This window comes from Microcaecilia unicolor, chromosome 11, assembly GCF_901765095.1.
Source record: "Microcaecilia unicolor chromosome 11, aMicUni1.1, whole genome shotgun sequence".
Lineage (NCBI taxonomy): Eukaryota > Metazoa > Chordata > Amphibia > Gymnophiona > Siphonopidae > Microcaecilia > Microcaecilia unicolor.
Genome location: NC_044041.1, coordinates 44,311,797 through 44,337,297, shown reverse-complemented (window position 1 = coordinate 44,337,297; position 25,501 = coordinate 44,311,797).

The following is a 25,501-nucleotide window of genomic DNA, read 5'->3' as shown; positions in this document are numbered from 1 at the left end:
TTCTGAACTTTTCAGTAATGGCCACACACTAATGCTTACATTAGAGTGTGGCCAATAGCATGTGAACCCCTACTGCCACCTACCTGAATCAGTATGTAAAGCTCCAGCTCTGGCCCTCTTTAAATCTAGGCTAAAAGCCCACCTTTTTGAGGCTGCTTTTAACTCCTAATTCCACTTGTTCAGTACCCATGTCTGTTTTATCATTCCCACCTTAAGAATCTTGCCATTCTTTGGGATTCTGCACGGAATCTTGCTACTCTTTGTGATTCTGCATGGAATCTTGCCACTCTTTGGGATTCCAGAATCTTGCTACCCTTTGGGACTCTGCATGGAATCTTGCTACTCTTTGTGATTCTGCATGGAATCTTGCCACTCTTTGGGATTCCAAAATCTTGCTACCCTTTCAGACTCTGCATGGAATCTTGCTACTCTTTGAGACTCTACACAGAATCTTGCTACTCTTTGGGATTCGGGAATCTTGCTATTCTTTGTCCTTATCCCTTATTTATCCTGTTTGTCTGTCTTGATTAGATTGTAAGCTCTGTTGAGCAGGGACTGCCTTTTACATGTTCAGTGTATCACTATACACCTAGTATACATCTAGTAGTGCTATAGAAATGATAAGTAGTAGTAGTAGCCACCTGTTTTGTAGGCGATAAGGGACTCACGCACTAAACCCGCACTAATCAGTTAGTATGCAACAATGTAGCTGAGCTAACCAATTAGCACAGAACATACCCTCTCTCTGCCTCCCAGACATGCCCCCTGTGCCAAAAAATAAAATAAATATTTTTTTAGTGTGTGGGTAGTGTGCATACATGGCAAAATTACCACAGGATGCCTCAGTCCACCCCGCAATACACCATTTTTTTGAATACCGCAAGTTTGTAAAAGGGTCCCTTAGTTTATGAGGAAGGACACAAGACCAAGGGCCCGAAATTCAGCACTATTTAATCAGCCAAAAATGGCTCCTGGACAGTTAAATAACTAGTGCTTAGCTGGCTAAGCACTAATATTCAGCACATGATAGCTGCCTATCTCTGCTAGATATCTGTGCGTAGGGCAAGATTCTACATATGGTGCCTAAAAAAAATCAGCACCAAAAAAGCGATATTCTATAAGCCATGCTTAATGCTAGATGTGGTTTATAGAATAGCACTTATGCCCAGGAGTCACGCCTAACTTCAGGCATAGCCATTTGTACCAACTGAAACTTGGCGCAAATATACGCACCTACATTAGGCACATATTCCCCCTTATTCTACTGCAATGCGTATAAATGCTAAGAACGTCCCCGTTCCGCCCATGCCCCTCTCATTTAGGCACCTCTTTTTTCAGATCATGAGTAAAGTTTAGGCGCGCACGTAAAGTCCAATTAAATTTAAATAGTGCCACACGCCAACCCTTTAGTAAAGGACCCCTCAAGTAACAAAGAGAATTCCTGCTAATGGGCTTCAGTATTTCACATTTAAACAGAATCATATTTACAGATCTAATGGATGATATTTCATAAAGGAACTTAATCTATTTCATTACATTTTACACTAAATCACTTTTTCCCAGTACTGCTAGTCTAAGATGAATTTAAGAGACTTTATAAATAATGAGTCAATAGCAACATTGTCATCAATTCATTCCAACTTTGGAACCAGGCCCAGTGGTAACTTTTATACTGTTTTCTTTCAACTGATCCATAAGTCATAATTAACTTTGACTTAAAATGTGACAATAGGTATTCTTTTGGAGACTGATAGGGTTTTTTGAAGAAAGAAACTAATTCCTTCATAACTGTTGAGTAGAGAGGTGTGGTAGCCGTGTTAGTCCACTTTTAAAGGTAATCAATAGAAATAAAATAAAATAAAACATGGAAAAGGAAATAAGATGATACCTTTTTTAGTGGACAAAACTTAATACATTTCTTGATTAGGGCAACCTTCGAAAGCTAATCAAGAAATGTATTAAGTTATCATCTTATTTTCTTTTCCGTGTTTTATTTTATTTTATTTCTATTGATTACCTTCATAACTGTTAGATCTGGATAATGGGAAATGTGATGATCTCCTTTATGGTGTACAGCATATCATTTTGAGACTTAACTTATGTTGATATGAACTGTGACGATGCAAAAACCGAATAAACAAAACTTTGCAGATATATAGACAGTAAAACAAACAGCGAAGTGGACTAAAAAATGGATGACACTCCAGGTCAAAAAAACTTTACTGATTGATGAACACTACTCGACACAGCTGTGTTTCGGCCTAAGGGGCCTGCATCAGGAGTCTTGTGTGATCTAGAATTCACTCGTTGTGTTCGTCATTCAGTGGATTGTGTTGAAGTGGAGCTGTAGCGTCTTGTGCCTCAATTTGAAGTGAAACTCTTTGAAGCTTTTCTAATCTTGAGAGTAAACCCCACCCCAGCCACTTGCACTGTAGCATCATAGCCATATTGCTAAAAAAAAAAAAAAAAAAACTTCCATGGAGAGTAATATCATGAGGAGAAAACAGTCAGGCAAAGAGTGGAGGAGTAGCCTAGTGGTTAGTGCAGTGGACTTTGATCCTGGGGAACTGGGTTCGATTCCCACTGCAGCTCCTTGTGACTGTGGGCAAGTCACTTAACCCTCCATTGCCCCAGGTACAAAATAAGTACCTGTATATATGTAAATTGCTTTGAATGTAGTTGCAAAATAGCACTGAAAGGCAGTATATCAAGTCATTTCCCTTTCCCTATTCCAGATGGAACAACATTAGTAAACTGGCATTGAAACTGTGAACTAAATGTACTGAATCCACCAGACCAAAATTGAATAAAAATCATATAATGATATGCAAGTTTGTTTGTTTATTAAAACATTTATTTATTTATTTATTTTACAAAACCTTGATATACTGCCAGTCGCCAAATTGCATCATGGCATCAAGATGGTTTAAAAGCTCAAGAGAGAGCAACAGAAAAAGACTGAGAGTAAAGAGACAGAGATGTGAAATGGTGTTCAAGTATTAAAAACTTGCCAAAAAGCTATGTTTTAAGGAGTTTATTAAAAGTAGCATAAGAAGCTTCCATTCTTAACTCAGGTGCTGCATAAGAGAATGCAGTGTCCCGGGTGATGTCAAGTCTTATTTATGATGGGAATGGAAGTTGTAATAATGCTCTTTGAGAAGAGCATAAATTGCAGAAGGGAAGATAAGGATGCAGTAGATTGGAAATGTAATCTGGAGCTGTAGGCCGTAAACCTTTAAATACTAGTATTAATAATTTGTAATGTATGCCAGCAGAGACTGGCAACCGATGTTCTGATTAAAGAAGTGGTGTTGCACGATCAAATGTGCGAGCATTGTGTAAACGTTGGACTGCTGTGGATTGTATGCGTTGTAATCATTTGAGCGAAGAAAGACCCATCTTCTGTCCCAGAAGGCATCTCATTCCTACATGTTACTCTTTTCTAATGATACAATTGCATTTCTTTTATGTCAGTTTCCACCTGAATTAATACAAATGAAAACATTTCATTTCTACTATTGGTTTGCAAATGTAGTCCTGTCTCCCTTCCTGGATACACATTATTAGACAGGGGCTTACTGGATTCCATGGTGGGGTCTCTGGCATAGATATTGTGATGGGGAGAAGAGATTCTCCACTTCAGGACTCGTTGGTAATAACTCAAGAAAACAATACACATTGTAGTGATGTTCCAAACTAAAATATTTTCTGGGATAAAAGATTCTTCAAAGCAAATAGTGTGATAATAACCATTTCAGTTGGAGCTTCACAGCATATAGGTATAGAAACAGGAATGAGATTTTTATCTTCCATGGGCATTTCTGGGATGCATTCTTTACTCAGGCGCCCTTTTTATAAAGGCACATAGGCACATATTCATGTCCAACGCACATCAAATTGGCACTACCGTGTGCCCCTAGCGGTAATTCTATTTTTGGCGCTTGCCCAAAACACGCGGTAGAAAATATTTTCTAATTTCTACCACGGGGCACTTACCTGGCAGTAATCGGCAGTTGGCGTGTGCTGGACGCTTACTGCCCGGTTAGCGTGAGAGACCTTACCACTAAGTCAGTGGGTGGTGTTAAGGTCTCAAGCTGAAAATGGATGCACGCTGGTCTTCATTTTGCCACACGTCCATTTTCCAGCACATTAAAAAATCCCTTTTTTTCCAGGCATGCTCAGGAAATGGACCAGCATGCATCAGGCCACTTTTGGGCGGACCTTAGTAAAAGGGCCCCTGACTCCCGAGGACCCATTTAGTACCTATTTCTCCAAATGCCTGAAGCTCTCCTCTTAACTCCTGAATTAAACATCAGTTAGACAGCTCTCTTAGGGTCCCCTTTACTAAGTCACAGTTAAAAAAAAATGGCCCACACTAATTTTGGTGTGTGAAATTGGCACGCAGTAGGCCACTTTCTACTGTAGCGGGAAAAAGACTTTTTTTAAAAATGGGACAGTAAATGGCAATGCGCTAATACTAAAATTAGTGTGCAGCTATTTACTGCGTAAGCCATTACTGCCACCTATTTAGAAGGCAGTAAGGGCTCACACACTAACCCTGCGATAATCTGGTAGCGCGTGGCAATGTTGTGCTACTGATATTGCTGGGGACGCCTCCTGCAGTAGAGAATAGAAAATTATTTTCTACCATGGGAAACTGCATGCGCCAACTTAGGAACTACTACTACTACTACTACTTATCACTTCTATAGCGCTACAAGGCATACACAGCGCTGTACACCATACACGAAAAGACAGTCCCTGCTCAAAGAGCTCACAATCTAAATAGGACAGGCAAATAGACAGAACAACTAAGAGGTAAGGGAATTAAAGAGATCAGGATAAAAGGGTACAGGTCAAGTGAGTAGCATACAGAGTCAAAAGCAGCATTAAAAAGGCTCGGGAAGTCTATTCCAGGCGTGAGGTGCAGCGAGATAAAAGGAATGGAGTCTGGAATTAGCAGTAGAGGAGAAGGGGACAGACAAGAGAGATTTATCCACAGAATGGAGTACCTGAGGGACAAGAGTGGACAGGTACTGTGGAGCGGTAGAGTGAATGCACTTATAGGTCAGTAAGAGAAGTTTGAATTGAATGCGGAAACGGATAGGGAGCCAGTGAAGTGACTTGAGGAGAGGGCTAATGTGAGCATAGTGACTCTGGTGGAAAATGAACTACCACTGGGCTCCCCACTACCCCGGTGGTAGGGCCAATTTGGCATGAACCCTACCACACTTTTGTAAAAGGGCTCCTGATTTTCTCTTTCTCAGTCGTCACATGGCTGTGTGCCTCTGGAGAGAGATATGCATTTGTTTGAAATGACATGAGAAATGTTAGCAACATTCCCCATGTTGTTTTTTAGCCTGAATGACAGGAAGCACCCCCAAAATTGTGGGGCATTTCCTGTGTCATGAACAGTGTGTACTATTAACAAAATTGTCCCTCACCTGAAATGAACATTTTAAAAACTAAACAAAACTAAATGAAAACTACTATTGGATAGGTACCTGACAGATATTTCTTATTATTCCTGCACAGATCTGTGTTGTCTCCTGAAATTCAGATCCCTATAAAAGACAGGAGAGGCAGAATGAGAATAAGAGATTTACACCCTCATAATGGAGACACTCTCCCCTTCATGGATGGAACTCTCTGGAACAGCTACTTAGCGGAGAAATTATCAACGTGGGCTACAGTTAAGTTGGATTAACCTGATTTGAGGTAAAAACAACCCAATTTATGAGTAGCTCACATTGATAACTCCCCCTCCCCCTTACTGTATGGTTCTCTACACACACCACAGGTACACAGGAACAGGCCTCCTCCTTCTCCATCTTGGTTTTCCTTCTGAAGCTCCCTTTTCCAAGAAGATCAATCATTAGGGATGAGCTGTCATGTCCAACAACAGAGGAAGTATCAAATAACGTATCTCAAAAACAAAATCAAGCTGAAAAAAAAGCACATTTTTTTGTCATTCGCCGATAACACTGCACATTATCTATGGAATTCTATAAATGATACCTAAATTTAGACGTTAATTCTATGCCTGAACTACTCTTCCACACCCAGTTATAGGATAGCGCCTAACTGTATCCATGCACAACTGCAAAGGGGACATTCCCGTGGGAGGGGCATGGACAGGTGGGGGTGTGCTGCAAAATTGCGTGCCGTATTATAGAATGCTGTGGATGTGCACCCTACTTGCACACCAGGATTTACACCTGGTTTCAGTTGGTGTAAGTCCTCATGCCTGAAGCTGGGTATGGAATTGGGTGCCTAATGCTTTTTATAGAACAGCACCCTTTATAGCGCATGCAGAAATCCTATGGCATATAAATTTAATGGGACATGGCCGGGGCATTTCAGAGGCATTTCTAGAATTTATGCTCATTGTTACAGAATAGACCTGATTGGAATCTAATGTAAGCGCTTGCTTTTAGGAGGCATAATTGCCGGTGTTTTAAATTAGAAGCTGTTTACGCACTTAGCCACTATTCTATAAAGGGTGCAGATCCTTTATAGAATAGTGCTCAGGGCTTAAATTTTTTGGTGCCAATTTCTCAGCACCAATTATAGAATCTAGTCCTTACAGTATAGTGCTTAGATTGATTTTCTACATTCACATAGTAACATAGTAGATAACCTGTTTAGTCCATCCAGTCTGCCCAACAAGATAAACTCATAGCCTATGATTTGATGCAATATTATATATGCATGCTTGATCTTGATTTGTCCTTGTCATTTTCAGGGCAGAGACCATAGAAGTTTGTTTGGCACTGGCCTTGTTCCCCAACAACTGGAGCTATCCGTCAAGCCCCACTCCAGCACATCCAGATCTATGAAGCCATGATCAGGGCACAGACCATAGAAGTTTGCCCGACACAGGCTTTCTATCCAATACATATGCACTTATATGCCAGTTTTAAAATCATTTATATGCAGGAGGATTGTGAGAAATTACAAGAGGACCTTATGAGACTGGGAGACTGGGCGTCTAAATGGCAGATGACATTTAATGTGAGCAAGTGCAAAGTGATGCATGTGGGAAAGAGGAACCCAAATTATAGCTACGTCATGCAAGGTTCCACGTTAGGAATCACGGACCAAGAAAGGGATCTAGGTGTCGTCGTTGATGATATGTTGAAACCTTCTGCTCAGTGTGCTGCTGCGCCTAAGAAAGTAAATAGAATGTTAGGTATTATTAGGAAAGGAATGGAAAACAAAAATGAGGATGTTATAATGCCTTTGTATCGCTCCATGGTGCAACCGGACCTTGAATATTGTGTTCAAGTCTGGTCTCCCCATCTCAAAAAAGAAATAGTGGAATTAGAAAAGGTGCAGAGAAGGGCGACGAAAATGATAAAGGGGATGGGATGACTTCCCTATGAGGAAAGGCTAAAGCGGCTAGGGCTCTTCAGCTTGGAGAAAAGGCGGCTGAGGGGAGATATGATAGAGGTCTATAAAATAATGAATGGAGTTGAACGGGTAGATGTGAAGCGTCTGTTCACACTTTCCAAAGATACTAGGACTAGGGGGCATGCGATGAAGCTACAATGTAGTAAATTTAAAATGAATCAGAGAAAATTTTTCTTCACTCAACGTGTATTTAAACTCTGTAATTCGTTGACAGAGAATGTGGTAAATGCAGTTAGCTTAGCAGAGTTTTAAAAAGGTTTGGACGGCTTCCTAAAGGAAAAGTCCATAGACTGTTATTAAATGGACTGGGGAAAATCCATTATTTCTGGGATAAGCAGTATAAAATGTTTTGTACTTTTTTGGGATCTTGCCAGGTATTTGTGACCTGGATTGGCCACTGTTGGAAACAGGATGCTGGGCTCGATGGACCTTTGGTCTTTCCCAGTATGGCAATACTTATGTACTTATGTAAATGTTAGCATACTGTATTATATATCAGCATGCAACGGAGAGGGTCAGTGTACACAGCACAAATATCCCATTCTTGAGAGCCCTTTGTGCTCTTTTCTTTGGACTAAGTACACTTTATTTGTAACCCGACATGGGCTGTGTTTCAGCGTAACCCAACGCCTGCCTCAGGGGTCAATTTTTCAGATCAAGATGCTACACAGAACACACATTCTGTGTATTATCTTGATCTGCACTAGGAACTGTTTCTGATTACAGAATTGACCGCTGAGGCAGGCATTGGGTTACACTGAAACACGGCCCGTATCAAGTCACAAATAAAGTGTACTTATCCCATTCTTGAGAGCTCTTTGTGCTTTTTTCTTTGGACTAGCCTAGCACCTTATTTATATAATTATCATGTACGTGCTTTGATATTCCACCAATGCTCTCATATATTTTTCTTTCATGCCTACCTGGAAACCACAATCAATCATATTCCTAAAAGCATGATTCATAGTTCTGTGCTTTAACTGGAGGGTTTGAGACCTTAGGCTTACACAGTAATATAATGTTAGAGAATTTGTAACAGTACTGCGTAACCACTAGCAGAGAAAGAAGAAAGAATGGTGTTGAGAGTATAACAAGAACTAGTTTAAGATTTTTGGTTCAATCGTTGCCCAAGCAAAGGCAACTATGTCCTGACAGGAGGGATAATAAAACTCTTTGTCCTTTGTACTTTATTTCAAAATCAAAAGTCTTCTGAAATGGATGACCCCTTCTGCAAGATCTATTTTTCAGATAAATGTGTGGAAAAACAGCGGTTTATTGCCAGTTCTAAGGCATACAGGTCCCCTGAGTCTCTTTTGTTGTAAAATGACACTTCTGCTAGAAATAGAAACATCACAAAGGTGAAAAATGAGGGCTTTCAAAAAATTTTGTCCCTTTATGGTCTGTTTCTAAAACTAAAGGAATTGTTAAGATTTATTTGAATACTTTAGATGCACAGGCCCTAATACATAATGAAGATGTGCAAGCTTTTTTCATTTTATTTAGCGGGGATATTTGCGTATCAGTTCAGGAGATTTTATTATTTGAGGGGAATTGATTCATTTTTAATTTTATTTTACAATAACGTGTACTAGAACCACCACAACAGAAACAAAACAAAAGAAGAAAAACTTTAAACTTTTAAAAAAAAAAGTTCCCCAGGCCCTCTCCTCATCCTCCCAATCCCTGTAGCCCCAACCTCTACTTTCCTTATCTGGGGGTGGGAAAAGAGGACAGGAGTCACTTCTGCCCTGTTGGCACTCTATTCCAAAATGACGCTGGTCAACTGGCATCGTATGGAGCGCCAGTGGTGATCTTGTTTTTTTTATCATTTAGGGTACCTCAGTGATCCTGTTTATCCTATTAAGGACTCTGTTTACTAAGGTGCGGGCACATTACATTAACAATGTACATGTGTTAAACATGTACGTGCTTACAATATCCCTATAGGCGACTATATGGTTAGCGTGCGTGCTAAGTATAGGCATCCTAAAAATATTAACGCACCTTAGTAAACAGAGCCCTAATTGTTTAACATTTTTCTGCGACCACCATAATTATTGATTAAATGGTTTAGTTTAATAGGCTTCATCTATGCAGATGATGTACATTTTTTTTCTTCCTTGAGAAGGAGGATTTGAGAAGATACATGAATACCGATACTCACATACACAAGGAGTGACACGGGTATATTTAACGATTTGTTTTGTGAACTGCTTCAGCTGTTTTTGTGGTGTCGTTGAGTGTTTGTTAGAGTGTTTGAGGTAACTGGGGAAATTATTATAAAATTGTGTGGGGAATTTATATGCGTTTACTCAATCAAGATGATATCATACTTATAATATTGTGCAAAAGAAATCTCAGGCCAATGAACTCCAGCCCATCTTTGGCAGAAACACACCCACATCATCAGCTACAACCCAACATCATATATCTTTCCAGAGAAGTATTTGAAAATTAACATTCTGTTTCCGGGCTCTTCCAACGCACTACTTGAGAATCCCTGAAGCAAGCATATGCCAAAACGTTGATGCTTTTGCCCAACCTTAGTCCACCTCAAATTATTCCCCTTTATCCTACATATAACTTTGTCCATTTTGTAAATTAAATGGCAATTATATGTAGATCTGTAGGAATTTTGTTTAACAACACATATGTGTTGGTACTGCCCACAGCTGCCATGTACTTTTGAATACTAATGTTGACGTTAGGTAGGCAACCAACCGCATCATTTGAACTTATGCTCAGATGTTAAATGCTAGTCTGCACCTGCATACTGGTTCTGAATACTTGGGTATAAAGGAACTGCTGTGGATATTCCTGATTACACCAGAACTATGGGCCAGATTCTATAAATGGCATTCAAAAATGGGCACCAGAAAAAGTCAGCGCTAAGTGTGATTTTATAAAGGGTGTGTGCCCTTTATAGAATTAAGTGCATAAGTATATAAAGTATTGCCATACTGGGACAGATCGAAGGTCCATCAAGCCCAGCATCCTGTTTCCAACAGTGGCCAATCCAGGTCACAAGTACCTGGCAAGATCCCAAAACAGTACAATACATTTTATGCTGCTTGTTCTAGAAATAAGCAGTGGATTTTCCTCAAGTCCATTTTAATAATGGTCTATGGACTTTTCCTTTAGGAGGCCATCCAAACCTTTTTAAACCCCATTAAGCTAACCACTTTTACTACATTCTCTGGCTACAAATTCCAGAGTTTAATTACACATTGAGTGAAGGAATATTTTCTCTGATTCGTTTTAAATTTACCACGTTCTAGCTTCATTGTATGCCCCCTAGTCTTAGTATTTTTGAAAAACGTAAACAAGCGATTCACGTCTACCTGTTCCACTCCACTCATTATTTTATAAACCTCTACCATATCTCCCCTCAGCCGTCTTTTCTCCAAGCTGAAGAGCCCTAGCCGCTTTAGCTTTTCCTGATAGGGAAGTCGTCCCATCCCCTTTATCATTTTCATCGTCCTTCTCTGTACCTTTTCTAATTCCACTATATCTTTTTTGAGATGTGGTGACCAGAATTGAACATAATAATTGAGGTGCGGTCGCACAATGGAGTGATACAAAGGCATTATAACATCCTCATTTTTGTTTTCCATTCCTTTCTTAATAATAATATCTAACATTATGTTTGCTTTCTTAGCCACACTGAGCAGAGGGTGGTTAGTTCTGATTCCTCTGCCCTAACGTTGGGCAGCAGAATACCAGAATTACATTTGCTGAAAACTGGTGTAAATGCTGGCACTCAAGTTGGGCATGTTAGGCCATCGTTCATAACAACGCATGCAAATTTTCAAAACATCCCTGACGTGCCCATTCCCCTTTTTGAGTTGTGTGCTATAGGATTTGGGTGCCTGGCAATATTAAATACTACACAGCCAGATGCTTGCACAAATCCCAATTGGTGTCGGTTAACATCCATGATTTATTTATATTTTCTCACACCTTTTTTAGTAGTAGCTAAAGGTGAGTTACATTCAGGTACACTGGGTATTTCTCTGACCCTGGAGGGCTCAAAATCTAATTTTATACCTGAGGCAATGGAGGGTTAATTGACTTGCCCAAGATCACAAAGAGCAGCAATGGGATTTAAACCAGTCACCACTGGATGTCAAGACTGGTACTCTAACCACTAGGCTACTCCTCCACTCTCATCAATGATTGGTTGTTGGCATCCTATTATTATTCATTAATGACTCATTAGCCAATTAAGTTGCTCTCGCATCTCAGGAGCATGCTCAAATTTGGGCACCATGTATAGAATAAAGGGGTATCCAGATAGTTCTGGGGAGGTCAGTAAAGATTTTCAGCGGCATTATCCAGAAAATATAGCTGAAAATCTGTGGCTGGTAAGCGGCCCTTATCCAAGTAGAAGCCGGTCCCACCCGGATAGGTCCCACTGAATATCCTACCCTAATTGTATAGGTATCCATGACTTAATTTGGTATAATCTTTGTGTCACATCACCTTCCTTAATGTGTCATAAATTAAGCAAGGCAGAGGTTTCAATTAGGGATGTGTCCACATTGGCACGCAGAATCCATTTAACATGCGTCAACCTAGGAATTAATTCATGTCTAATTGATTTGCATATATGAATGCACATCAAAAACATTTTTATTTAATTAAAAGTGTGAAATGAACTGAGAAAGACACAAATATTGAATTTCTGAAAATTCCAAAAAAGAACCAACTTTTAGTTAATACACAGCGCTAGTTTCAATTTTACATGAGAAGCTTAAAGATAGGGGCATTATTTTTGATGTATTCTGCTTGTCATACATTATGAGAAAAATCTATTTTACCATGTTTCCCCCTCAACCCCCACCCCAATGTTCCTCTGTCAGAAACCACCAACCTTTTGTGAAGAAGGATTAGCAAAGACACCTATAATCTGTTCTACTGAATTAATCATTACTCTGCTGAAAGGATTTGCAATTACAAAACCCCACAGTCCAAAAACAGCACATTCCATTCCCACCTCCAAACTGCTTACTGAAACAATGTGGGTTTTGTATTTTAAAGTGATCACAGCAAAATATTTAAGCAGCTGACTCCGCGGTGCACTCCCAGGCCTGCACATTTCTGTCCTTGTTTTTCACTTCCAGGCCCCTGTTCTAACTTACCTTTTTAAAACAGGTGTACAAATTTTAAGTAATGGCTGAGTTCAGTGTGTATTTTTCTTCTTAGAATTAACTAGTAGCTGGGAGTGTCTGGCCAGATTTTCAGGTAACAACCAAGCTAGTATTGGTAGTTACTAAGATTCGCCGCTCCGGTACTATGTAAGCCACATTGAGCCTACAAATAGGTGGGAAAATGTGGGATACAAATGTAACAAACAAATAAATAAATAAATTATAAAACTTGTGACTAAGCAAGGGATCCTGGGAGTAAACTATGTGGGGAATCTTGTATGGTCATTCTCTCTCTTTCTCTGTCTTGTCCCCACTACTCACAAACAGCGAGCCATGAATGGCTCATGGGGCTGCCGCAAGTGTGATGGTTTCAGTCACAGGCTCTCAACAGGGTGAAGTTGCCAGCATAACTCTTTTAAAAACTTTAGTGCACACTAAATTGATTTAATATACATTATCCTACAAATCAAAATGTGTGAAGTCAAATAATGTGCATTAGAGTTTTTACATAAATTAAAATATGTTTATTTTACACAGATGTGTGAACTGAACTACGGAGCATAATTGGCAACAGGAGAAGCATACAGACCAATAGTCAAAACACAACTACCACAGCAACATCCAAGCAAAAATATAGCTCAATGCTTTTTCTAGTCATATGTTTCAGGGAGCTTAGCTCACTGGCAGTTCCCATTCACCCGTAATCCCCAACTGAGGCCACCCAATCCAGAGAGTAACTGGACAAGTCCCCACACTCCTTCCTAATGTTTTTATATTGCCTGAATGCATTGGAGGGCGAGGAGGGACGGACAGTAGCAGCAGAATAGAGGCGGATTTGATTCAGCCAAATGGCATCAACTCAAGTAAGTCACAAGATCTTCCACCTCCATACATCGCCAGCCCACTGAGGCATGCCCAAATGCCTGATGGGGAAATCTGCCCCTCATCAAAACTGATCATGTTAGGGATTCTCTTGATCCATGTACATTCCCACCTGCTGTGGAAAGGCAGGACTGGCCTTGGGCCTTAGACTTCTACTATCAATTTCACTAGGACAGGATTATGTTAGCTAGAGAAGCATATCCCATAGTGCTATCTCCCAGCACCCTATGTTTTCCTTATTCTCTTTCATTTTTTTCAACGTATGTGGAAAGTGTGCATATGTGGAAAGCAAATACTGCTTCTAGTCAGTATTTGTGGAATTTGCTATGTCTGATCACGAGCTCTACTTAACTTGCAAACAAACACATTTCCATCATTCTTGGCTTCTTCTGAACTTAGCAAAACTGCACAATATTGCAGTGAGTTCTTAGTGAGTGGGTGTTAGTTAATCACTCAGGAGGAGGCGGTCTTTTGATCAAAACTCTTTTTTTAGACTGGGTTTTTGTGCTCAAGCCTTCTCCAACCTGCTGGAGCTGCCTACAGCACATCAGTGCCAAAATTAAGAGAGAGGCAGCTGCTGACTCTGTTTGAGGGCTTGAAGGTTACCCAAGAGGCAAGATCTAGAAGTATCCAACAAACAGTAAACTTTTCTGTCATCTGACTTTTTACTAAAGTATTCTAAGCAATTAGCATGTGAATTAGCCCATGCTGGTATCACAAACCAGTGCTAATGGTTACCATGGCAACCTGACAGTTTGAACCAATTTACACATGAAGGGGGTAATACCGTAAAGGACCTTCTAGATTTAGGCAACAAGTTCACACATGTAAATGCTAGTATTCTAGTCATTTATGCACATATGTGAACACACACATGTATAAATGACAATAACACACAAATCTTTAAATACATGTCAATATTTGATGGTGTGTACTTTGCAGGTGGGCTTTAATACACTGTTCCCTCTAAACTGAGCAGGAGTCCTCCATCTGCCGTCCTGCCAGTGGGGGTGCTCTTTCACTATCACATTATCAATAGTGAGGGACAGGCAAGTTCTGCAGGACTCCAAGGAACCTGCCTATCCCTAGAGAATGAAAACACAATATTGAAGCACCACTCTCTACTGGTAGCAATGCATTTGGAGGACACCTGCTCATCTTAGAGGGAACAGTGAATTCACATGGCTGGAGTCTGAGCAGAGGCACATATTTAGTACATAAGTACATAAGTAATGCCACACTGGGAAAAGACCAAAGGTCCATCGAACCCAGCATCCTGTCCACGACAGCGGCCAATCCAGGCCAAGGGTACCTGGCAAGCTTCCCAAATGTACAAACATGTTATTCCTGGAATTGTGGATTTTTCCCAAGTCCATTTAGTAGTGGTTTATGGACTTATCCTTTAGGAAACCGTCTAACCCCTTTTTAAACTCTGCTAAGCTAACCGTCTTCACCACATTCTCCAGCAACAAATTCCAGAGTTTAATTATGCGTTGGGTGAAGAAACATTTTCTCCGATTTGTTTTAAATTTACTACACTGTAGTTTTTCATCGCATGCCCCCTAGTCCTAGTATTTTTGGACTAGGGGGCATGCGATGAAACTACAGTATAGTACATTTAAAACAAATCGGAGAAAACGTTTCTTCACCCAACGCATAATTAAACTCTGGAGTTTGTTGCTGGAGAATGTGGTGAAGGCGGTTAGCTTAGCAGAGTAAATTTGAGTACTGTGATTTACACATGTATTTCTCCTATCAAGGGGGGGGGGGGGGGGAGCATTTACACCAGCTCTATGACTGGTATGAGTGCTTTCTTTCAACATGCTGTTGTCCTTCATAGTCTTGTTCCTGTTACTGCGATTTTCTATCTCCTTTTTTTGCTAATTTAAACATGGAAAATACATGCATTTGAATTTTAAAAAAATGTGTGTATTTCATCGGTTACTTTAGTACTCTGTAAAGGCAAATGGACAACTATTTTTTCTTAACATAGTAGGCTTTAAAAATATGTAACACCCTACCTTACTGGGCGCTCCTGGATTTGGGGTTTGACCTGGCTGGAGCATCCTGAAGTCTGTCTCCGCCGGTCCCTTACTCACTCGGTGCTTGGTGCCTCATCCTGGGGATGAAAAGTGTTAGTAGGTGGGATTACCCTCTCCCCCTCCCCCCAGGCTTTTTTTTTTTTAAGGAGAATTGCTGTGAACAGGGCAGGCTAATAAATTAAACAATACTTGTTCCTGATCTCTGCCGCTAATCTGCCCAGCACTGCTGTGTTTTAAAAATGGCTGCTAAGACCAGTGCCGTAGCGAGGGCGGTTGACACCCTGGGCGGGTCGCCGCTGCGCACCCCCCCGGGTGCAGCACGGCGCACCCCCCCCCCCTCAGCACGCATACCTCCCCCCCAGAGTACATTCTTACCACTGGCGTAGGAAAGGGGACGGGTGGGAGGGCCGCTCCGCCCCGAGTGCACGTCGCTGGGAGCTGCGTCGGCTCCGCTGGTTCCCTTATCTCTCTGCCCTGGAACAGGAAGTAACCTGTTCCGGGGCAGAGAGAGCAGAAGATGATGTCTTATTAATAAGTCTCCTGCTGCTGACAGAGAGGAAGCAGAGATGCTAAGGGTGGCCTGTCCTGAGCCCCTACGTCTTGCCCCATCCTTGGCCACCTTTAAATCTAGACTGAAAGCCCACCTCTTTAACATTGCTTTTGACTCGTAACCACTTGTAACCACTCGCCTCCACCTACCCTCCTCTCTTCCTTCCTGATTTGATTTGCTTACTTTATTTATTTTTTGTCTATTAGATTGTAAGCTCTTTGAGCAGGGACTGTCTTTCTTCTATGTTTGTGCAGCACTGCGTATGCTTTGTAGCGCTATAGAAATGCTAAATAGTAGTAGTAGTAGTAGTAGGAACCAGCAGAGCCGACACCCCCCGCAGCGGCATGCACCCGGGGCGGACCGCCTCACCGCCCCTTCTTCCTACGCCACTGGCTAAGACTCCCTGCAGCACTCTTGTGAGACTGTCGAGACCTACTAGACTGCTGTGGGAAGACTCAATCACTATTTTGAAAACACGGTGGCGCCCGGCAGAATAGAGGTATTGAGTAGGAAAGAGTGGGGCTCTTTCCTACCCCTGAAAAAAGCCACTAGACCACTAGGACCATTCAAGGTAGGACAGGGAAGGGCCTACTGAGGCTCGGGGTACTGCAGTTTGTGGGAGGGAGACAGCAGATGCAGCAGTAGGGGGTGGCTGCGCAGTGGTGGGGGTGGCAGGCAGCAGCTGGGGGACCCAGATCACCCTCACTGCCTGGGGGCCCAGGTCACTGTCAGTCCACCCTCGCTCCCTCCGTTCTGCCCTACCCCCAGATCATGACATCTATCACTCCCTCTGACCTCCAAGCTTGCGTTAGATCACCAGCGGTGGCAGCATTCCACCTGAGCTGTCTTTTATCAGCCTGAGGGACCTTTCTTCTATCAGGTTCCATCCTCCGAAAACAGGAAATTGCATCAGAAGGGCGGGACCTGGCAGAGGGAAAGCCCCACGGGACAGCCAGAAACAATGTAGGTGGAGTGATGCTACTGACGATAATCTAGTGCAAGCTAGGAGGTAGAGGGACTAAGATGGCTGGACTGGGGGTGGGGGGAATGATGCCAGGACTTTACTAGATCCACAGAGGGTAGGAACAGGAGACAGAATGAGAAAAGGTTGGATTCCCGGGGAGGTAGGGAAGAAAGAATGGATGAAAGACAGAGATATTGAACCCAGAGAGGGGTCTGGAGGGAGGAAAGAGAGAAGAAGACATGCTGGTCCCTAGACTGGGAAAGAAAGACAGTAGAGAAGGAAGAGAGAGGGAGACATTCGGCACCCAGGGTTGGGGGATGGGGATAGGAGGGAAGGAGGAGAGAGGGAGAAATACTGGCCCTAGGGGAAGGAAAAGAAAAGAGAAGGAGACTTGCTGCCTCAGGGGAGGGGAAGAAGACAGATACAAACATGTTGATCGCAGAAGAGGGAATGGTGGTGTGGGAGAATTTAGGAAAAGTGAGGAGCGATGTGAAACATGGAGAGGTGTAATAAGGGACACAGAGGGGCAATGCTTGGCATGACATGGGAAGGGACAAGGGACACAGAGGGGTGATGCTTGACATGGGGGGGGCATAGGGATAGAGGGGTGATGCTGGCCAAATGAGGACAGGGACCTAGAACAGTAATGCTGGACAGGACAAGAAAAGGGACAGAGCGTTTAGATGCTGAACGTGGTGGGAAACTTAGAGGCAGGGGACAGGGGAGATGCAGAACAGGATAGTTAGGAACATCGAGGGAAGATGAATGGTGATCATGGAGAGAAAAGAAATGCCAAAATGGACAAGGACTCGGGAGACCATAGAAAGAGAGTTAAGAGAAAAGCAGAAACCAAAGACTGGGACAGCACAATTAGAAAAATAAAGTGACAGACAACAAAGGTAAAAAAAAGAATTTTATTTTTGTATTTATTAATTAGAATATGTCAGTTTTTGGAATGTAAATCTGGTGTAAAGACATGACTGGAGCCAATGAAAAAAAAACCCTAATTTTTTGGCCTGAAATCTTCAGCATAGTAGTAGCAAATCTCTAGCTTTGGGACAGGCCACCCTTAGCATCTCTGCTTCCTCTCTGTCAGCAGCAGGAGACTTATTAATAAGACATCATCTTCTGCTACTGCAGAGCCAATCTCGCAATAAAAGTTTCAAAATCTCACAGCTCTTATCACGAGACTGGTCCTGTGGCAGCAAAAGATAACATTTTATTAAGGCATCTGCTGCTGACACAGGGGAAGATGGCTTGTTGGTGTCTTAAAGAATTGGAGGAATTGAGGTGTGCCAGGGTGGAGCCAGGAAATGGAGTGGGGTGGGCTAAGGCACAGTGGGCATGGCTGCAGGCATGTCCCAAATTGGGCCCCCTTGGCAGCTCTGGAGTGTGGGGGTAAAACTCTCCAGGGTAAGGGGTGGAATCCCAGGAAATAGGGTAAAGACATCCTTGTAACATAAACCCTCAGCCAGGAGACAGGCAAGTGAGGCTGGTGCTTTAATTAGGTACTGAAGGAGATAGTCAGTGCCTGGTACATTGGAGTCAAGTTCCTTGTGGCTAAAAAGAACCAACTCATTGTTCAGGGTAGGCAGGTTTAGCCCTAAGAGGGAAGAGTGTAGCTCTCAGATGAAGAAAGGTGAAAACCCAGGTTATCTTCAAGATTAAGGGTGAGTCCCATACTGATGGTGTATGTTTGTCCTCCTGCAAGTGGGGAAAAGGGAAAAAGGAATCTAAATGCATATGGTAGTCTGACAGTTATAGGGTTACTAGTAATTTATTCATTGAATGTTGTAAGTGGGGGAACAGCCAGCTAATAGGAAAATTCCCACAGCTATTCTAAAGTTGGAGCTCTGTTAAATAGAAAACCAGGTCTGGAATTGTGACCTGGATGAGAGTAATTTTAAGTTGTCAGAAGAACTCATAAGCTGATATCACCGTATGTAGCAGAATGCCTTTTGATTGTTGATTTATTTTTGGCTAATCAGCATAGTCAAAGGCAGTCCTCAGTGTTTGTCTTACAAGGAAGGGCCCAGAAAGGTGTTGGAGATACCCCCAGCTTAGGGGAAGATCACGTCCCAATAGTCAGAGGGGCCACTCTGGCAGTGGCAATGTTTCCAGCCTCTTCCTTACTTCTGCTTTTGTGGAAAGAGACTACATCTGCTCTTCTCCAGTCCTCCAGGACATTCCCGACTCTAGAGAAGCATTGAAAAGGTCAACCAGTAGAGCTGCTAGAACTTTCCTAAGTTCCTTCAGTACCCTCAGATGTATGCCATCCAGCCCCATACATCTGCTCTTCTCCAGTCCTCCAGGACCACTCCCGACTCTAGAGAAGCATTGAAAAGGTCAACTAGTAGAGCTGCTAGAACTTTCCTAAGTTCCTTCAATACCCTCAGTTGTATGCCATCCAGCCCCATTGCTTTGGCCAGGATCATCACAGTATACATTATAGACTGGTTTTAATTGCTGTTGGGGCCAGTCCTGGAAGCCTGATTTATTAAATAGGCACATTTTTGGACTTCTCACATAGACATTCTGTTATAAAACTTCCCACTTTGAGGCCAACTTTCATACAGCCAATTTTGGTGGGTAAAATGTGGTTCACCTATGGAAATTACTCTGAACCTTACCCTCTTCTTTTGGGATTTATGGAAAATTTGAGTATGAAATCGAGCTCAGGGAAATTTTAACTTGGTTGGAGTTCGGTAGACTTTTTGGATTTTCTCTTGATTCACTGGGAAAGTTTAGAACATAAGAATAGGCATACTGGGTCAGACCAATGGTCCATCTAGCCCAGTATCCTGTTTCCAACAGTGACCAATCATCTGATAATATGGGGAAAATTCAATCCGACTGGCTGCAGATGTGCCGATTTGTGGGAATCCCTTTTGGAAGGCCCTGTTGTAGACTGAACGTATCTGTTGAAAGAACAGTGGAGACTCATCAGTTTGAGAGGATTCATGTCAGACGTTTTTTAAAAGTTTGTCAAAATGATTCGACAAGCGAGAGAATTTCTTGTGCAATATTCAAGCTGTTTGTGAACTTTTTAAAGAATTCAGCACATCTGAAGGCCTATGATGGCTAAACATTTCTTTGTTAAGCTGCTTAAAATGTAAAAGTTTGTCAAAAGTCTAAAGTGAACTCAAATATAGAACTTTGTGCTTTTTAACTAGTTTGTCTGCCTTGAATGAACAAAAAGATTAATAGCACAGAGGTATCAGAAGCCCATGTCTGTGGCACTATAGATCTTAGAAATAGAATATAGAATGCCCCTGTCTGCTCATCTCTGAAGAAACTATTTATACTGTGTATGAGTGCAGAGCAGTATGAAAGGAATTTAATTAATTGTCACTAAATATTATTCATGAGTCACTTGCCAGGTATAGTCTTACCCAACTAGGTCAATCATATTGTCTTTGCTGCAAGAACACAAATAAATGCTTCTCTTAATTAAATAAGGTATGTAAATGTAATGATATGCAATCAGAACTATTTTATCATGGCAAGGTAAGATGCAAGTTTTTGTGAGAGGCATTCAACTTCTTTCATTACTTTCAAGCAAGCATCTTTGTTTCACTTTGGGTTAGTTGTTACTAGTCTCAATCTGGTGAAGATTCAGAGCGTTTATCTTTGTAGGTGTGTGGCGCTATCCACAGAACTTCCCGTCATTTTTCAAACCCCAGCAGTAAATAAGACATACACATCTACAGCAAGTGATATTGCAAGACTCATCCACAGAACATAGGAAGACTCCTGAAGCAGGTCAGTGGGCCGAAACATGGCTGTGTCGAGTCCTTGTTGTTGATCAATAAATCTCTTAGACCAATTTTTATTTTGCTGCACGTCCATTTTCGGCCTAAAAAACAGGCTTTTTCTGCAGGTGCACTGAAAAAATGGGCCTGTGCACATCCAATACATGCATCTACACCAGCACAGGCCACTTTTTGATGCATCTTAGTAAAAGGACCCCTAATTGATGCCTAACTTTGGGCCAGCGTTTTAATCTGCACTAAGATAATATTCTGTAAAGGATGCTCCATGCAGAGTGTCCTTTACTGAATAGCAGTTTCATATACTTCCCATGCTTAACTTTGGGTATGAGCACTTATGCCTGCCAAAAGCTGGTGTAAATGCTCATGCCCAACTGATGGACAGTTGGGCGCAAAAATCCAAGTTTTCTATAACATTGTGCCTAACTTCTGGGAATGACCCTGACCTGCCCACACCCTTTCCATGGCCACCTCCGCTCTGTAAAAGGACCCCTCAAAGCAGGCTGTGGGGGAGGGGAATGACTCCCAGATGAAAGAGAATTACTTGGAGATCGAAGATTGTCCACAACTGGGGGCAACAACACCATCTTTGGCATCTGTAGATGAAAATCCATGGGCCCCTAATATATTGCCACTTTATATGTTATTTTTCTTCTGAGAATTTAAAATGTCTTCATCATAGTCTTCTCTTTCCTCTAAGATAAGCATAGTTAGATCTTTAAGTTTCAGCTCCAAGTTTACACCATTTCAGAACCCCTTTTCTGGACTGTCTTCATATCATTTTATCAGTAGGAGCTTCCAAAATTGGATAGAATATTCCAGATGACCCTCGATAATCATCTTTCTACTGTAAGAAAATTTACTACTTGAAAACTATAAGATCCACATCCAAAATGTAAAGCTTTATCTGTCTGAAATCTGGTCGAGTGAACAAGATTCTGTTTTCTTTTTGTAACTGGAGGAACAGAATACATTTTAAATGAGAGCATAGAGTTTGCACACATTTTATAATGAAATTAAAAGTACATTCAAAGCGACGTTCAACTTTGACATGCATAGTTGAAGCCATAAGTCATGCTAGAATTAGGAATAAAATGAAAATATCATTCAGGTTGAACTTTCTTTCCAGAGCTATGGAAAGATCTTTGCATCTCTTCTTCCCATTCTGACCCAATCTGTTCTACTTTAATTAGTGAGCCCTTGCAAATTCACCTGCAGGATTCAGCTAGAAATGTGTCTACAGAATACAGAGCACCGCTTTCAGCTCAAACACTACCTCTTCATTTATCTCTCACCTTGTTCCTCCTGGAACTAGTTATCAGAGTGACTAATCAGATGGTCCTAATTGGATAAGTGGGAAGGTGCAATTAATAACCTTGATCTCTGAGCCATGCAGATTAAAACTGCCAAAGCTACAGTAAAAATAGAGGTACGATGAGTATCTGAGGAGATTGCCTGTAAACCTTTGGAGATTGATACACCTTGTTTTTATCATTTGCACAAAAGATTTAATATTATTGCCTTAAAAAAGGAAATGCTTGCAGATATATGGTTAAGGTCCTTGTGAGGTTATTAGATTGTCCGGCTGGTTGGCTGTGGAAGGTTGTACATTTGCTGTCCCTCCGAGTCACTTTGTTGGCAAATCTTGATTTCAGTATAAAGCCTGGCTGTTAGCATGCAGTGTCTGTATTCATAGGATTATGTGCACACTCAGGTTCACAAGCAGTAATGTTCAATGCTGGACTCAGTAATCCCAGAGGCTTGCATCATGAACATTTATCAGCCTTACAAAAGGGTCATCTACTTATTGGCTCTCAACCCTAGTGCTTGAGACCCACCCAGTCTGGCATAGGCGCCCCTTATAAGAGGTTTGGGGAGGCTAAGCCTCCCCAGCCAAGCTGTGACCTTTCCTCGACTTTTCCTCCGCCGCCGCCCACCCCCCAACCTTCCTGCAGTGGCCGCCCGGCGTTTAAACCTTTTTAAATTGCAGCGACGGCTCACCTCCGCTCCAGCCTTTCGCTTCTCGCTCAGTGTCCCACCTGCCCTCGCGGAAACAGGAAATACCTCATCAGAGGAAGGCGGGACACTGAGCGAGAAGCGAAAGGCTGGAGCGGAGGTGAGCCGTCACTGCAACTTAAAAAGGTCACAGCTTCTTTTACGGGGCACCTATGCAGTCTGGTTTTCAGGATCTCCACAATAAATACCCATGAGGTATATTTACATACAATGAAGGGAGTACATGCAAATATATCTGGGGTCTGATATTCAGCAGGCAGCAATCAGCTTTGCGCTGACAGTAATTCAAATCCAGACTATGTCCAGGCACTGGCACTGAATTTTCAGGTTTCTGGAGCCAGCTAATACATAGCCAGTTAAGTGTGATATTCAGAACTTAACTAGCCAAGTGCTGACTCTGCCCCTGGAATCCTCTCCTCCCCCCCCCCCCCCCCCCCAATAGCCGGTTTTAATTTTGGTGCTAACCAGTTATTTTCAGTGGCACTAACTGGTTAAGTATCACTGAAAATTAGCAGTTAGTCCTGAACAGGAAATTTAACTGGCCAGAAGCCATTTCGATAAATCACCTTGACCTGCACAGTACTTAATGTAGTGCGGGGATCAAAGTATACAAAATTTTTTTGAAAACAGTCCCAAGCACATTTACAATTTAATGATCTGGAACATTATACAACAAAGTATATTGTGGAGGATCTCTCAGACCTAATGCATCTCAGCTACTAGATCATATGATTTTTATGTAGTTAGATGCAAATCCTCATTGATCCTCTTAAAGTTCTTCCATCATTTAGATATATTTTCTTCAATACTTTTCAATTTTTTACTTTTGTTTCGATCTTATTTTACTCTTGTTTTAAACATCTATTTCTTCACATCATTTCAATCTTTTACTTCTTATATTCATTTCCAACATGTCTCTTTTATTACTTAACTGGCAGCTGGTCATAAAACGTGTAGTTCCCCCATTGAAAACCTCAGCCAACTTGACCAAGTTTCGAAACTTCTTCAGGGCAGAGGCTCACTGAAATTAACAATCCATGTGTTACTATCACCTTATCATGCTTACAATATAGTTAAATTTGACTTTAAACAATCATTCCTGCCACAACATACCTTTTTCTTCTCCAGTTCCCTTTCTTGTGTGAAACAAAATGGCTGCAGCGTTTGCTTACTACGCCCGCCCTTAAATCTTTGTCAGCTGATCCAAATCTCTCACTTCTGATTGGTGGACTGCCATGCCCTATGCACCAATCGGAAGTGAGAGATTTGGATCAGCTGACAAAGATTTAAGGGCGGGCGCAGCAGTGGCGTAGCCAGACCTGAGATTTTGGGTGGGCCCAGAGCTAATATGGGTGGGCACGCACTGTGTATATAACTATGAGTAGTGTTCGTTGGGATCCTACAAAATAATGCGTTAGAATTCACTTGATGATGGATTTCTAAGTAGTTTGCCCAACAGCTGCCCTGCATCAATACAACCACATACATACTTAATGGAAAAATTGATATTTTAAAATATAATTACATTATCCTATTATCTTAAAATTGGTCATACGTATGTCTACTACAACGGCAAACCTCTCAACACACATGGCAGGATCCTACAATAATAATTACATAGGAAAAATATATTCAAATTCTGGTGGCACCTCAATAATAGCAATACAAAATTCCTTCACTACCAGGTACTTTGTGAAGTAACACTAAAGCCTGCAAAGAAACTTCTTAACACCAATTCTGAACACAAATACTAACAACAGTACTTTTATAAAGACAGCGGTGAATATACATAGCAGGAATTTGCATTCCATTGGAAAATTCAGACAAGTCAGACTCATAACACCACACAAACCACATGCCAGCAGATTCTCTCACCTTGGTCACATGCAGAACACATACCAACCCTCATGAATTACAGAATAGAGGACCAAAAATTACAAACTGTCCTGTAGCCCGGCATCAGCCCTTCCCTGCCCTACACTTCTTTTTTAACCCTCATCCATCCCCATAGCCCAGCATTAGCCCTATCCATCCCTTCCCCATCATCTATCCTGCAGCTAGGCATCACTTCTACCCTAGCTCCCCCCACCCCTCCCTGTAGCCTAGCATCAGCCCTGTACTACTGTCTACCTGTCCACCCCCCCCCCCAATAGTCTGGCATCTCCCCTACTCTTCCCAATGTCCCCCTCCCTCCACCCTTAAGCTCATCAGCAATCAGCATTAAATGTAAAACATTTTAATTTTTCATGCTTGGGCACTGCAGACACGACCCCCACCCAAAAGCCAACATAAAACACCTTTTTAAAATTATTATTTTAACCTGGGCACTGAACCCATCCCTGCCCAGAAACCCACCAACATATCTCCACACCACCACCCCCCCCCCCCCCCCCCCCCGGCACTGTAGCAAAGAGCCCACCCTCACCCAAAAGCCCACAATGACACATATTTGTTTTACCTGAGGAGACTTTGGGCTGAGGGTGGTGGTGATCAGTGGTGAGGCAGGGCCCAATCCCAGATTAGTTGAGTCCTGCCCTGAATAAAAGCCTCCCCAGTACCAATCGAATCCTTCCCTGGACCCACTACCTCTCCCATCCTTGCCCTGTTGCTCTCTCCCCTTTCATCTACCCACCGTAGCTGCAGATGCCTCCAGCAACAGCAAGACCTGACCCAGCGCCTGTTTCTTTCTCCCTCTCTCTCCATTCATTCACCTG